This window comes from Mandrillus leucophaeus, unplaced genomic scaffold (assembly GCF_000951045.1).
Source record: "Mandrillus leucophaeus isolate KB7577 unplaced genomic scaffold, Mleu.le_1.0 Scaffold688, whole genome shotgun sequence".
Classification (NCBI taxonomy): Eukaryota; Metazoa; Chordata; class Mammalia; order Primates; family Cercopithecidae; genus Mandrillus; species Mandrillus leucophaeus.
The window spans coordinates 1,081,853-1,098,829 of NW_012107452.1; the positions used below are offsets into that span (position 1 = coordinate 1,081,853).

Below are 16,977 nucleotides of genomic sequence, written 5' to 3' on the forward strand. Positions count from 1 at the left end.
CAGTCCACATTAGAAATTTTTTTTTTTTTTTGAATACAGAGTCTCGCTGTGTCGCCCAGGCTGGAGTGCAGTGGTGCGATCTTGGCTCACTGCAAGCTCCGCCTCCCAGGTTCCTACCATTCTCCTGCCTTAGCCTCCCGACTAGCTGGTACTACAGGTGCCTGCCACCGTGCCCGGCAAATTTTTTGTGTTTTTAGTAGAGACAGAGTTTCACCATGTTAACCAGGATGGTCTCGATCTCCTGACCTCGTGATCCACCCTCCTCGGTCTCCCAAAGTGCTGGGATTACAGGCATGAGCCACCATGCTGGAAGAAGAAAAAGTGTTTTATGGTAGTGGTAAAAGACACATAAAATTTATCATCTTATCCATTTCTGAGTGTACAGTTTAGTAGTGTTAAGTATGTTCACATTGTTGTGCAACCAGCCTCTAGAACTTTTTCACTTTGCAAAACTGAAACTCTGTGCTCATTAGACAACAGATTTTCATTTCTCCCTATTGCCATCCCCTAGTACCCACCTACTTTATGTTTCTGTGAATTTGACTACTTTAGATTCCTCATATAAGTGGAATCATACAGTATTTATGTTTTTGTAACTGGCTTATTTCATTTAGTATAGTGTTCATAAGGCTCATCCATTTTATAGCATGACAGGATTGCCTTCCTTTTTATTTTTATTTTTTATTTTTAAAAGAGATGAGATCTTGCTTTATTGCCCAGGCTGGCCTTGAAGTCATGGGCTCAAGCAGTACTCTGCCATCAGTCTTCTAAGTAGCTGGAAGTACAGGCATGTGCCACTGCCCTTCCTTTTTAAGGCCCAATAATATTCCATTGTATGTTTGTTTATCTGTTCTTCTGTTGGTGGACATTTGGGTTGCTTCTACCTCTTGGCTATTGTGAATAGTGCTAGTATGAATGTGGGTGGGCAAATATGTCTTCAGGGCTCTGCCTTCAGTTTTTCCAGATATATCCCAGAAGTAGATAGGATTTCTATTTTTAATTTTTTGAGGACCTGTCATAATGTTTTCTATAGCAGTTGTACCATTTTATGGTCTCACCAACAGTGCACAAAGATTCCAGTTTCTTCACATCTTTGCCAGCATTTATTTTCTGTGTGTGGTTTTTTTGTTTTGTTCTGTTTTGTTTTCTTTCAGAGTAGCCATCCTAACGGGCGTAAGGTGATCCCCAATTTTTTTTTCTTTGTTCTTTTTGAGACAGGCTTTCACTCTGTTGCTCAGGCTGGAGTATAGTGGACAATCATGACTCACTGCACCCTCAACCTCCTGGGCTGAAGCAATCCTCCCATATTAGCCCTCCAGGTAGCTGGGACCACAGGCATGTGCACCACACCTGGCTTTTTTTTTTTTTTTTTTTTTTTATAGAGACAGGGTCTCCCTATGTTGCCCAATCTCATCTCTAACTCCTGGGCTCAAGCAATCCTTCCACCTTGGCATTCAGGTGTTGGGATTACAGGCATGAGCCACTGTGCCCGGCCCGCAATCTATATTTTTAATGTTAAAGTATTATTAATCATGTATTTCTTCTATATTTAAAAAGCTTATGAAGTTATGAAGTACATTTAAGTTAATGATTTCAGTTTTATTACTAAAAAATACAACTAGTAGCCACTTTTTAGAATTGTATCTCAATGTGCTTTGTTTCTGTAACTTGAAGTGCCTGTTTTATAATAAGATCCTCAAGGGATTGTACCTCTTATCTCTTTCTTTTTTTTTCTTTTTTTTTTTTGTATTTAACTACGAGTCACCTAGGGAGCAGACTAGGATATGTATACTTAACCCCAGGTAACTTTGCTAACCTTAATTCTTTTCCCTAACACAGTTAAAATTCTAAGGTTCTGCATGTTAGGATTCCAGTGGTGTACGAACATTCAAAATAATATGTTTTAATAAAAAACTCTGTGTCATTTTACTTTACATGAGAGGGTTTGATCTGTTTGTTTACTTTTAATTGAAAATAGTTTTATCTGTATGGTTTTGACAGTGTGTGTTAACTTTTCTCACAAGATGAATTTAATCATAAATTGTTCAAGAGCAAGTTGTTAAGAATTTTATCCAGAGACAAAAGTACATGAGATTCTAGTAAAAAATGGAAAGGAATGTAAATTGTCCTTAAATTTTTTCCTGCTTTTTCAAGAAAATTTTAGGGATGTGAGTGTTCCACAACAAAATTAATAGCTTATAAAGTACTTTACATTTTGAGTAAATTACTTACAGCTCTTGTTTTTCTGACTTGAAGTTGCTGACATTATTCTGAAATTGTTATTGTGGAGTATCTATTTTTTCTTGCAAATATTCTTTAGAAGTATTATTTCTAAAATCACATCACTGTATGAATATCCAGCTGTAGCCTATGACTACATCGTGAGTATTAGAAGTCATTTTTAAATAACTTTTGCCAGACCTTAAGGTTCATTACTGTGCAGCTCTCTCCTTCATGGCTGTTTTTATTTGGATATTTAAGGCTGAGCTGCTGTCTTCTTTATATTTGGTGTGTGACTTGGTAGAGAAGGGCACAAGTAGTGGTATGGCTTGGGAAGGGTGGGAGTTTAATCCTCATTGTGAGTTTTGAGAAAAGATAATGAAATCCTTTATATCCCTTTCCATAGACCTGCATTTCAAAGACTTACATTTTAATAAGAATTGGTTGTGCAGCTGCAACCCTGGCAACAAGGCCTAGGAGAAAAGAATTGGGGCAGCATTCCAGAAATCGGGGCAGGCACTAGTCTCATGTGGAGCTGAGCTAATGAAACAGATAAAAATATAAACCATGTAGTAAAAATAAGACCAATACTTTCTTTGGCATAGTAGATACTGAAATTTTTCCACACATATTTTTTAAAAAGCCTGAAAGCTCATAAGCTGCATGCTCAATAAGAGTAGCTATATTATCTTCTTTAGGATAAAAAACCCCAGATACTCTTGGAAGTTAATATTTCTGTGAATTACACCCAAAATGTAATTGTTCTTGGCCCATTCTTGGTGAAGTCCAGATGTTTTCAAAACATGGGGTACAAAATTTGTCAGATGAAGTTTAGAAACAAGGTTTTAGGTTTTAAACTTTAAAAATCAAATGCTTATATCAGTTTTAAAGTAAATTTCTCATAGTTACTGGACTCTTTAGATGCCCTTAAATAATAAAATTTGTTAAATATATTCTCTGAATACTGTGACAATACCTACATAATCTGTTGTTTAACCATAATTTAATTATTACCTCATTGTTACGTGTTTAGGTTGTGTCGGAGTTTTCCCTCTTATAGTAAGAAATATTGCAAGAAAACATTTTTGTGTGTATAGGTATTTTGCTTTCTTTTGGACTAGTCAGGTTTCTTTTGGACTAGTCAGGATTACTTCTGGATTTCCAGAAGTGATACTGATGCATTAAATTTGAAAATTTTGAATACTTTCTAAGAGCACTACCAATCTACACAGCTATTATAGTGTGTATGCAGTTGCCAGTTTCTCTGCTTCTTTATCAACATTGAATATTTGAATAGATAAGAAATGGTAGTTGAATTTTTTGTTTTAATTTTCACTTTTTAAATTAGAAACTTGGAATATTTTAAAAGCAGCTTACCAGCTTCCCCTTTGTGGATTTTAAAATTTGTGTCCTTTTCCCCTTTATCTATTGGACATCCATTAGGCTTTTTTTTTTTTTTTTTTTTTTTTTAAGTGGTAGTCCTAGGAATCTCTCAAAATTGAATGTGGTAAACTTCCTATTCATTCTTTGCACTCATACCAAATGGCATAATATGTGCCAGGCTCTATTTTAGCCTGAACGAAACAACTGATAGAACTAAAGGGACTCTTAAATATCGTGTTCATTTTTTACCCAAGGAAACTGAGATCCCATCTCATTTTATATGATCAGTAATTAACCTTTGAGAATGGTGGCTGAACTGGAGTTAAAGTTCTGTCAGCATTGTTGTCTCCCTGCTGTTGCATATATCTCTTCTTTCCTCTTCCTAATATGATAATCAGATTTCCCTCTCACTACCCCCTGCTTCTTCCATTGTATTTGTAGATTCCCGTTGGCCTAAGCAAATCAGCCTAATCCTAGTTTTGGTTCTGGGGACCTGTTGGCTCATACCATTACTTTGGCCGCAGCAATTGGTTCAGGAGTGACCAAGTCAGCAAAATTGATCCAGTTAGAGGGTAGTCTTGAATTTTCATTACCGTTGACGCTTGAGTATTTTAAAGTTTTCTTAATGTTTTTACTTTTTAATCTGAGTTAGTAATATATTTAGTTTCCAAATGAGATTTTTAAAACCATCTTTTTGTCATTAATTTCTGGTTTTATCCCATTGTTGTAAGATAATGCAGTGTGTATGGTATTGATCTTGTGTTTTGGGCCATGCTTTTTGGGCTGTTATATGACCTATCTGTGTATATGCTGTGTGCTTATGCAAATAATATGTATTCTCTGATTTTATTGCTTGAATCTTCAACATATCTGCTTATACTGTTTTTGATCAGTTGAGTGTTAATATTCCCAGTTGCAGTTGATTTTAGCTTTTTCTCCCTACATTTTCTACAGTTGTTTCTGACCTATATTGAAACTTTGTTTGATGTGGATGTGTTCATGATGATTATGTGGTTTTGTTCTACTGTTTTTATAAATATGTAATATCTCACTTTGTCCTTCTTGATTTTTTTTTTACCTTAAATTTTGTTATATTTATTTTTTATTTATTATGTTTATTTTTTTTAGGGAAACAGAGTCTGCCTATGTTGGCTAGGCTGGTCTTGGACTCCTGAACTCAATCATTCTGCATTGGCCTCCCAAAGTGCTTTACAGGCATAAGACACCATGGTTGGCCTGCATTAAATTTTGTTAAGATTGCTGTGTTAGCTTTATTGTGGCTCATATTTGTTTGGTTTATCCTTTCTTAAATATTTCTCATATTGCTGTGTCATTTTTTTAACCTAGCATAAAATTTTTTTTATACCAATTTGTCTTTAAATTGGCAAGTTCAACTCATTTACATTATTGTAATTACTGTTCTAATTGGGTTTAATTTTCATCCCTTTCCCTTTTGCCTAACTCCATTCCTGCTTTTATTGGGTAAGTTGAAATTTTTTCTGTTTTTGTTTTTATGATGATTACCTTTTAGACCCATTCCTCAGTTTACTTCTGTATATTTCTTACTTTTAAAATGACTTTTTCTTCCCCTAAATATGACAGATACTCCAGCATTCTCATACCTTCTTTTAAGGTATCTCCTAACTCCCCATCCCCAGTGAGTATAGTGCTGGTGTTTTAGATCACTTTTTATGGCTACTAAGACATTTGACTACTTTTACTTTCTTTGTCTCTTTTTTTTTAGAGATGGAGTCTCGTTCTGTCGCCCAGGCTGGAGTGCAGTGGCGCAATCTTGGCTCACTGCAAGCTCTGCCTCCCGGGTTCATGCCATTCTCCTGCCTCAGCCTCCCAAATAGCTGGGACTACAGGTGCCTGCCACCACGTCCGGCTAATTTTTTGTATTTTTAGTGGACATAGGGTTTCACCATGTTAGCCAGGATGGTCTCGATCTCCTGACCTTGTGATCTGCCTGCCTAAGCCTCCCAAAGTGCTGGGAGTACAGGCGTGAGCCACCGCGCCCGGCCTTTCTTTGTCTCTTGGAGTACTTTCTTTATCTCTTGGAGTACCTCCTATATTTCTTTTTCTTTTGAGTATTCTTCCAAATGTGTAGTTACTGGGCTTTATGTGACCGTCTGAGTCTTCATATGTTGAAAATATTTTTGTCTTCACATCATATTGGAAGGATGTTTTGGATGTAAAATTCTAAGATTAAAGTTATTTTAGTTCAAGACTTCTAAAATACAGGTCAAGAGTCCCTTTCCTGGTATTTTAAAATCAAAGAACCAAATGGTTTTTCATAATTTATTTGACTACAACACCCAAACCAAACTGGTATGAGGCTACTTACGGATTTTATTCATCTCATTTAGTGTTAATGTTTATAGATTTTGCTTCAAGATATTAATGAGTTAAATTACGGGTTAGTTCCTTAGATGCTGTTGTGGATGTTACATATTATGTGATATACATACACACACTATATTATCTTTATATAATCTGAAAAATCATTGTTTTAGTCTATTTTGTGCTGCTGTAACAAGATACCACGGACTGGGTAATTTATAATGAACCAGAAATGTATTGGCTCATGGTTTGGCGGGCTGGAAAGTCCAAGATCAAGGGGACAACGTGTTGGTGCGGCAGAAGGCAGAAGGGAGAGAGAGAGCATGAGTGAGGAGATAGAACTCGCCCTTTTATAATGAACCCATCAAAATGGGGCACATAGTCTTAAATATGATGACAGCATTAATCTTTTGGGGGTTTTCGTTTCCAATGCATGTTTTTTGGGGGGATACATTCAAACCATAGCATTTCTGAATTCTGAAAAAACCCCTGCTGCAAGGATTATGGATAAAGGATTGTGGATTTACACTACCTCATCCTGTGTCCAGTGTCACTTTTGGTGATATCTAATATTAATCTTATTCTTTTGCTTTTGATATTACTCTGTTCTTTTTTTCCAGCCTTTGAGATTTTTTCTTTGATAATCTTAAATTTTCTAGGAATGGGCTTTTCTGTTATTTGGCTGTTTGAGGCTTTACACTCTTGAGTTCTTTTATCTTTAATTCTGGGGAGTTATTATTTCTTGAAATGTTTATTCTTCCCTAGAAATGTTTCATTTCCTTCCCTCTTTCTGGAACTCTGTTGTCTGGATATTGTCTGTTTTTCATATTTAGTATTTCTACTTGATTCTTTTTCATGGTTTCTTGTTTTGGCTTCATATACTTACATCTTCCATTGACTTCTTAGGGACAAATTCCTGGATCATTCATTCCAGTAATGCTGCTTCAGATGGCATAAGTTGTTTAGTGAGTCATCTTTCTTTCATAATAGTTTTATGTTCTAGATGTGTCTATTTGTCTGTGTCCCTTGGGGTGTATTAGTCACTTAATCTAATGATATCTGTTAGGGAATTTATGTCCAGGTGAGTTTAAGGAGAGGAAGGACTTGGGACCCAGGTCCGTTAGCCACTTGGCACCACTGAAGTGCTGTCAAGTTCTTCTGTTGGCTGCTACTGCGTCAGGCAAATTCTGATTGGGATTTGTTTTTAAACTCTTATAAATAAATAATATTGGATACTGGAAAGAGGTTATCTCCTTAGATTATAACTCACTACCAGCCCTGTAGCTCCCCTGCCCCTTGTGGTGGGGGCACAGAGGGGCAGGAAGAGTGAATGCCAAGAGGATGGCTTATTAGTCTGTATCTGTTTTCCTGAGCTTCCCTCCCTAAGGCTTTTGTGCCACCCTGATTTTATCCTGCTGACAAAGACATCTAGGCTGTTGCTGCCAATTTCTGTGGCTAAGGGGCAATCAAGGGGAAGGGAAAGGGAGAATCTTAAAGGGCTTTTAGCATATCTCTCTGCTGGTCCTACCTCTGCTTCCCTTTGCTTCTGGCTCCAGGTTACCAGTTTCCTTTCAGAAAAGTTAAGTACAGCTTTTGGTATTACCAGCAGTTTTTATTCTTTTTTGTTGTTGCTGCCATTATTGTTCTTGGAATCCAGATTTACTTCTGTTTTTTTCTTCCTTATGGTTGATTTTGTTGGAAGGCACCAGAAGCCCGTGACAGTCGTTCATCTTGATAAGTATTAGATGACTTCATTTGATCCAAGAAAGATTAGTTATACAAGATTTCCTCGAAGCACATAAAAATCTTTAATTGAAGAGTAGAGGCATACAAAATATACACAAACTATATGAAAATAATCATAAAAATTAAGAGTTCCAGACTGGACATGGTGGCTCACACCTGTAATCCCAGCATTGTGGGAGGCCTAGGTGGGGGGATCTCCTGAGGTCAGGAGTTCAAGACCAACCTGGCCAACATGGCAAAACCCCGTCTCTACTAAAAATATAAAAATCAGCTGGGCATGGTATCGGGCACCTGTAATCCCAGCTACTTGGGAGGCTCAGGCAGGAGAATCGCTTGAACTTGGGAGCGGAGGTTGTAGTGAGCCGAGAATTGTGCCTTTGCTCTCCAGCCTGGGCAATAAGAGCGAAACTCCATCTCAAAGAAAAAAAAAAAAAGAGCTCCAGTTATCTATCACTGTATAACAAACTACCTTAAAATTCCGTGGCTTAACCAGCAATTACTCTATTATATCTCTCAATCTTGAAGGTCAGGAATTTGGGCAAGTCTTGGCAATTCTTCTGTTAAATGTAGCATTATCAACTAAATGGTATTCAACTAATAGGTGGGCAGGACTGGAGGATTCTAAGCAGCTTTATTTACACGTCTGGTGCTTTGACTAGGAAGGCTGGAAGGCTGAGCTCAATTGGGCCTATGTGTACGCATGGTCTTTCCAGCATGATGGTTTTAGGGTAGCTGGAATCTGAGCAGAAGCTATAAGGCTTTTTATGATGTTCTAAGATCCAAGCCTTGTTCTGTAGTCGAACAAGTCTTACTAAGATCACCTGAATTTAATGTAGAGGAATTTGGAGGAATAACCAAGAATAACTTAATACCACACAAGGTTATTAGAGTTTTTTTTGTTCATGATTGTTGCTTTTAGGAGAATGTCATTAGTTCTTGGCTTAGGGAATCTTTTCCTTATCCCTCCCATCTGAAGGGGCTTCTCTGTGGTAGAGGATATCATGTACTTCTTTTTCAGTTCACTTTTATAATAATATTTTTCCCCATAACAGTGGTTCCCAACTGGAGGAATCACTCCCCAGGGACATTTGGCAGTGTCTAGAGACATTTTTGGTTGTCACAACTGGTGGAAAAAGGGGTACTGTTCGTGTCTAATGGATAGAGGCCAAGGATGCTGCTAAATATCCCACAGTGCGCAGGACAATGCCTGCAAGAAAGTACTATCTGGGCTGGGCGCCGTGGTGGGCGCCGTGGCTCATTCCTGTAATTCCAGTAATCCCAGCACTTTGGGAAGCCAAAGCAAGAGGATCAGTTGAGTCCAGGAGTTCGAGACTAGCCTGGGCAACATATAGACCCTGCCTCTACAAATTAAAAAAAAAAAAAAAAAAAATTAAGTAGCTGGGTGTGGTGATGCATGCCTGTAGTCCTAGCTACTCTATGAACTAAGTATTTTGTTTAATTTTCACAATAGCCCCATGGTATAGGTACTATTATTTTCCTGGACAACATTTTCCAGTTTGAAAGAGCTCATTCAGACCCAGTACAATGATGAAAAAGGACCAAACCAAGTCACATCTCTGTGGCATTTGAGAATTCCAAGAGTTAAGGAAAAAAATGTTTAACTCTTCTAGAAGGGAAATACATCACACACAAAGGAAGGAAAATTGGAATGTCATCAGACTTCTCACAACTCTGTAAGTTACCAGATACTGAAATAGTGCCTTTAAAATCCTGAGGGAAAGATTTTTATCTTGGTATTCTATATTCAACTAAACGATCAAGTATCAAATGTAAGGAATTAAAATATTTTCATTCTGTGTACCACTTCTTAGGAAGCCAGGGGAGTACGTATGTGATTTTACAACGTAAGTGAGAAGAATGAGAAGAGGAAGACGTGATTCACAGAAACAGAACTTATCAACTTAGAGCAGTTAGGATTGAAGCAAGAGGCTAGGAAGAAACCAAAAGAATATTTGAATCAGTACATCTATTAATATGTTCAGGTATTTGGAAATTACAGGTGTTTTACAGATCTGATATAGGTACATAAAAAAACTAAGCAATTTAAAAGGCTTAGCAGTTATTCAGAGAAAACAAAAGATTATTTAAGAAAAGATAGGGAGGCTGAGGTAGGAGAATCGCTTGAACCCAGAAGGTGGAGGTTGCAGTGAGCCGAGATTGTTCCATTGCACTCCAGCATGGGTAACAGAGCAAAACTCTTGTCTCAAAAAAAAAAAAAAAAAAAAATTAGCTAATTATACCGAGTAGTCTAAAAATTGATAATTTGAGAAGTAGAAGTGGGCATCTTACTTACAATTATAAAAGTTAATACTTTACTCTGGGCACGGTGGCTCATGCCTGTAATCCCAGCCCTTTGGGAGGCTGAGGTGGGCGGATCACGAGGTCAGGAGATCGAGACCATCCTGGCCAACATGGTGATACCCCATCTCTACTAAAAATACAAAAATAAGCTGGGTGTGGTGGTGCAGGTGTGTAATTCCAGCTACTCTGGAGGCTGAGGCTGGAGAAACACTTGAACTGGGAGGCGGAGGTTGCAGTGAGTCGAGATTGTGCCACTGCACTCCAGCCTGGTGACATAATGGTAAATACCAGAAGAAACAGCTTGGTAAGTTAAAAACAGTTCTCACTAACAGATGGAGAGGCACAGGGCAGAGATTTGCCATTTTTAATAGTCTTTTTTTTTTTTTTTAGGCAAAGTCTCACTCTGTCACCAGGCTGGAGTGCAGTGGTGCTGATTTCAGCTCACTGCAACCTCTGCCTCCCAGGTTCCAGTGATTCTCCTGCCTCTGCCTCCCGAGTAGCGGGGATTACAGGCGCCCGCCACTACGCCCAGCTAATTTTTGTTTTTTTAGTAGAGATGAGATTTCACCATATTGGCTAGGCTGGTTTTGAACTCCTGACCTCGTGATTTGTCCGTCTCAGCCTCCCAAAGTGCTGGGATTGCAGGTGTGAGCCACTGCACCAAGCTAATAGTCTTTTATTTTTCATTGATTCTTTTTTTTTTTTTTCTTTGAGACAGATTCTCGCTCTATTACTCAGGCTATAGTGCAGTGGCACGATCTTGGCTCACTGCAGCCTCCGCCTTCTGGGTTCAAGTGATTCTTGTGCCTCAGCTTCCTAAGTAGCTGGGACTACAGGCATGCGCCGCCACACCCAGCTAAATTTTTGTATTTTTAGTAAGCATGGGGTTTCATTGTGTTGACCAGGCTGGTCTTCAACTCCTGACCTCAGGTGATCCACCCACTTCAGCCTTCTAACGTGTAGTATTCATTGATTTTTTTTTTTTTTTTTTTTTGAGACGGAGTCTCGCTCTGTTGCCCAGGCTGGAGTGCAGTGGCGCGATCTCGGCTCACTGCAAGCTGCACCTCCCAGGTTCACGCCATTCTCCTGCCTCAGCCTCCCGAGTAGCTGGGACTACAGGTGCCCACCACCACACCCGGCTTTTTTTGTATTTTTACTAGAGACGGGATTTCACCTTGTCAGCCAGGATGGTCTCGATCTCCTGACCTCGTGATCCACCTGTCTCGGCCTCCCAAAGTGCTGGGATTACAGGCTTGAGCCACCGCGCCCGGCCCATTGATTTTTTAAAAGTCTATGTGCTCATATTATTTTGAATAACAGTAAAGATTTGTTTAAATGTAAGAAGGCATTTAAAGGATGGTTTTATTCAGAAAACTGTAGGTAGGAGGACAGAATTTTAGTATGCATTGCTTGATAAACAGTGTATAATGGTCCCACCAACCAAGAAGAGTAACAGAAGTAGATGGGAGGGAAAAGACAGTATATACAATTTTGCATATATTGGTTTGAGGTGCCAGGAGACTGCAAGAGATGCTTATTAGCAGGTGGATATAAATGTCTAGTAGACTCAAGAGAGAAGTCAGAATGAAACTACACATTTTAGTCCATCATCTGTAATACACTGAAAACCTGCTGTGTTTGTGTCACAGCATCATTATTTCTAACTCTAGGGAGCGAAGGAAGACGTTAGGGAATATGGATAAAGAGATGGAAAAGGGCCGGGCATGGTGGCTCATGCCTGTAATTCCAGCACTGTGGGAGGCAGGCGAATCACCTGAGGTCAGGAGTTCGAGACCAGCATGACCAACACGGAGAAACCCCATCTCTACTAAAAATACAAAATTAGCCAGGTGTGGTGGCACATGCCTGTAATCCCAGCTACTCAGGAAGGCTAAGGCAGGAGAGTTGCTGGAACCCTGGAGGCAGAGGTTGCGCTGAGCCAAGATCACGCCATTGCATTCCAGCCTTGGCAACAAGAGTGAAACTCCATCTCAAAAAAAAAAAAAAAAAAAAAAGGTGGAAAAGGGAGAGAGAGAAGTAGAGTGGTAGAAAGGAAAAAGAGGAAGATTATTAAAGAGAGGGAAAGGTGAACATGGCAGCTACTCTCACACAAGTGGGAGAAGAAATGTGGGTATTAAAGAATGGAAGAGGCTGGGTGCAGTGGCTCATGCCTGTAATCCCAGCACTTTGGGAGGCCGAGATGGGCGGATCACGAGGTCAGGAGATCGAGACCATCCTGACTAACATGGTGAAACCCCATCTCTACTAAAAATACAAAAAAATCAGCTGGGCATGGTGACGGGCACCTGTAGTCCCAGCTACTTGGGAGGCTGAGGCAGGAGAATGGCATGAACCCGGGAGGCGGAGCTTGCAGTGAGCCGAGATCACACCACTGCACTCCAGCCTGGGCAACAAAGCGAGACTCCATCTCAAAAAAAAAAAATAAATAAAAGAATGAAAGAGTAGTTTTCAACGTATTTTACTTATATTGCAAACTTTTTCACGTTTGAGCCAATATAATATTCTCTCTTATGTCCCCTGCCTTAATAATGGATACATTTTTGATGTTAAATACTTCAGATTTAAGTGGGAAAAGGAAGATTTTAGAAAAAGCCTGAGTAGGTTGATGTCAAGATGGCCGAATAGGAACAGCTCCAGTCTGCAACTCCCAGCGTGAGCGATGCAGAAGATGGGTGATTTCTGCATTTCCAACTGAGGTACCAGGTTCATCTCACTGGGCCTTGTCAGACAGTGGGTGCAACCCACAGAGCGGGGCGGGACATCGCCTCACCTGGGAAGTGTGAGGGATCGGGGAATTCCCTGTCCTAGCAAAGGGAAGCCATGACAGAGGGGACTTGGAAAATCGGGACACTCCCACCCTAATATTACACTTTTCCAATGGCCTCAGCAAACAGCACACCAGGAGATTATATACCGCACCTGGCTCGGAGGGTCTCATGCCCTTGGAGCCTTGCTCACTGCTCTTACAGCAGTCTGAGATCGAACTGCAAGGAGGCAGCGAGGCTGGGGGAGGGGCGTCCACCATTGCTGAGGCTTGAGTAGGTAAACAAAGGGGCCAGGAAACTTAAACTAGGTGGAGCCCACCACAGCTCAAGGAGGCCTGCGTGCCTCTGTAGACTCCACCTCTGTGGGCAGGGCATAGCTGAACAAAAGGCAGCAGAAACTTCTGCAGACTTAAACTTCCCTGTCTGACAGCTTTAGAAGAGAGTAGTGGTTCTCCCAGCACAGAATTTGAGATCTGAGAATGGACAGACTGCCTCCTCAAGTGGGTCCCTGACCCCCGAGTAGCCTAATTGGGAGACACCTCCCAGTAGGGGCTGACTGACACCACATACAACCTGGTGCCCCTCTAGACGAAGCTTCAAGAAGAAGGATCAGACAGCAACAGTTGCCGTTCTGCAGTATTTGCTGTTCTGCAGCCTCTGCTGGTGATACCCAGGCAAACAGGGTCTGGAGTGGACCTCCAGCAAATTCCAACAGGCCTGCAGCTGAGGGTCCTGACTGTTAGAAGGAAAACTAACAAACAGAAAGGACATCCACACCAAAACCCCATCTGTACATCACCATATCAAAGACCAGAGGAGGATAAAACCACAAACATGGGGAGAAACCAGAGCAGAAAAGCTGAAAATTCTAAAAATCAGAGCACCTCTTCTCCTCCAAAGGAACACAGCTCCTTGCCAGCAATAGAGCAAAGCTGGATGGAGAATGACTTTGGTGAGTTGAGAGAAGAAGGCTTCAGACGATTGGTAATAAACTTCTCCGAGCTAAAGGAGGATGTTCGAACCCATTGCAAAGAAGCTAAAAACCTTGAAAAAAGATTAGACGAATGGCTAACTAGAATAAAGAGTACAGAGAAGTCCTTAAATGACCTGATGGAGCTGAAAACCATGGCACAAGAACTACAGCACGCATGCACAAACTTCAGTAGCCGATTTGATCAAGTGGAAGAAAGGGTATCAGTGATTGAAGATCAAATGAATGAAATGAAATGAGAAGAGATGTTTAGAGAAAAAAGAGTAAAAAGAAATGAACAAAGCCTCCAAGTCATATGGGACTATGTGAAAAGACCAAATCTACGTCTGATTGGTGTACCTGAAAGTGACGAGGAGAATGGAACTAAGTTGGGAAACACTCTACAGGAGAACTTTCCCAACCTATTGAGGCAGGCCACCATTCAAATTCAGGAAATACAGAGAACGCCATGAAGATACTCCTTGAGAAGAGCAACTTCAAGACACATAATTATCAGATTCACCAAGGTTGAAATGAAGGAAAAACTGTTAAGGGCAGCCAGAGAGAAAGGTCAGGTTATCCATAAAGGGAGGCCCATCAGACTAATAGCAGATCTCTCGGCAGAAACTCTACAAGACAGAAGAGAGTGGGAGCCAATATTCAACATTCTTAAAGAAAAGAATTTTCATCCCAGAATTTCATATCCTGCCAAAAGTAAGCTTCATAAGTGAAGGAGAAATAAAATCCTTTACAGAGAAACAAATGCTGAGAGATTTTGTCACCAACAGGCCTGCCTTACAAGAGCTCCTGAAGGAGGCATGAAACACGGAAAGGAACTGCTGGTACCGGTCACTGCAAAAACATGCCAAATTATAAAGACCATCAATGCTAGGAAGAAAATGCATCAACTAACGAGCAAAATAACCAGCTAACAGCATAATGACAGGATCAGGTTCACACATAACAATATTAACCTTAAATGTAAATGGGCCAAGTGCTCCAACTAAAAGACACAGACTGGCAAATTGGATAAAGAGTCAAGACCCGTTAGTGTGCTGTATTCAGGAGACCCATCTCACATGCAGAGACACACATAGGCTCAAAATTAAGGGATGGAGGAAGATCTACCAGGCAAATGGAAAGCAAAAAAAAGCAGAGGTTGCAATCCTAGTCTCTGATAAAACAGACTTTAAACCAACAAAGATCAAAAGAGACAAAGAAGGCCATTACATAATGGTAAAGTGATCAATTCAACAAGAAGAGCTAACTATCCTAAATATACATGCACCCAATACAGGAGCACCTAGATTCATAAAGCAAGGCCTTAGAGACTTACAAAGAGACTTAGACTCCCACACAATAATAGTGGGAGACTTTAACACCCAAGTGTCAACTTTAGACAGATCAATGAGACAGAAAGTTAAAAAGGATATCCAGGAATTGAACTCAGCTCTGCACCAAGCGGACCTAATAGACATCTACAGAACTCTGCACCCCAAATCAACAGAATATACATTCTTCTCAGTACCACATCGCACTTATTCCAAAATTGACCATGTAGTTGGAAGTAAAGCACTACTCAGCAAATACAAAAAAAAGAAATTATAACAAACTGTCTCTGAGACCACAGTGCAATCAAACTAGAAGTCAGGATTAAGAAACTCACTCAAAACCACTCAACTACATGGAAACTGCACAACCTGTTCCTGAATGACTATTGGGTACATAACGAAATGAAGGCAGAAATAAAGATGTTCTTTGAAAGCAATGAGAACAAAGACGTAACATACCAGAATCTCTGGGACACATTTAAAGCAATGTGTAGAGGGAAATTTATAGCACTAAATGCCCACAAGAGAAAGCAGGGAAGATCTAAAATTGACACCCTAACATCACAATTAAAAGAAGTAGAGAAGCAATAGCAAACACATTCAAAAGCTAGCAGAAGGCAAGAAATAACAAAGATCAGAGCAGAACTGAAGGAGACAAAGACACAAAAAACCCTTCAAAAAAATCAGTGAATCCAGGAGCTGGTTTTTGAAAAGATCAACAAAATTGATAGACCGTTAGCAAGACTAATAAGAAAAGAGAGAAGAATCAAATAGATTCTATAAAAAATGTTAAAGGGGATATCACCACCAATCCCACAGAAATACAAACTACCATCAGAGAATACTATAAACACCTCTACACAAATAAACTAGAAAATCTAGAAGAAATGGATAAATTCCTGGACACATACACCCTCCCAAGACTAAACCAGGAAGATGTTGAATCTCTGAATAGACCAATAACAGGTTCTGAAATTGAGGCAATAATTAATAGCCTACCAAGCAAAAAAAGTCCAGGACCGGACAGATTCACAGCCTAATTCTACCAGAGATACAAGGAGGAGCTGGTGCCATTCCTTCTGAAACTCTTCCAATTATAGAAAAAGAGGGAGTCCTCCCCAGTTCATTTTATGAGGCCAGCATCATCCTGATACCAAAACCTGGCAGAGACACAATAAAAAAAGAATTTTAGATCAATATCCCTGATGAACATTAATGCAAAAATTCTCAGTAAAATACTGGCAAACCAAATCCAGCAGCACATCAAAAAGTTATGCACCATGATCAAGTTGGCTTCATCCCTGGGATGCAAGGCTGGTTCAACATATGCAAATCAATAAACATAATCCATCATATAGACAGAACCAAAGACAAAAACCACACGATTATCTCAATAGATGCAGAAAAGTCCTTTGATAAAATTCAACATTTTATCGAAGCCCTTCATGCCCTTCATGCTAAAAACTCTCAATAAACTAGGTATTGATGGGATGTATCTCAAGATAATAAGAGCTGTTTATGACAAACCCACAGCCAATATCATACTGAATGGGCAAAACCTGGAAGCATTTGCTATGAAAACTGACACAAGATAGGATGCCTTCTCTCACCACACTCCTATTCAAAATAGTGTTGGAAGTTCTGGCCAGGGCAGTCAGGCAAGAGAAGGAAATAAAGGGTATTCAAATAGGAAAAGAGGAAGTCAGACTGTCCCTGTTTGCAGATTGCATGATTGTATATTTAGAAAACCCCATCGTCTCAGCCCAAAATCTCCTTAAGCTGATAAGCAACTTCAGCAAAGTCTCAGGAGACAAAATCAATGTGCAAAAATCACAAGCATTCCTATGCACCAAGAACAGACAGAGAGCCAAATCAT

At 39.9% G+C, this 16,977-nt stretch overlaps 1 protein-coding gene across 3 annotated transcripts in view; it reads left to right on the plus strand.

Moving 5' to 3' along the window:
* The window catches only part of CDC42SE2 (CDC42 small effector 2), a 118,350-nt gene that overhangs the window by 53,201 nt on the left and 48,172 nt on the right, over window positions 1-16,977 (plus strand). The gene's annotated exons all lie outside the window — the stretch shown is intronic.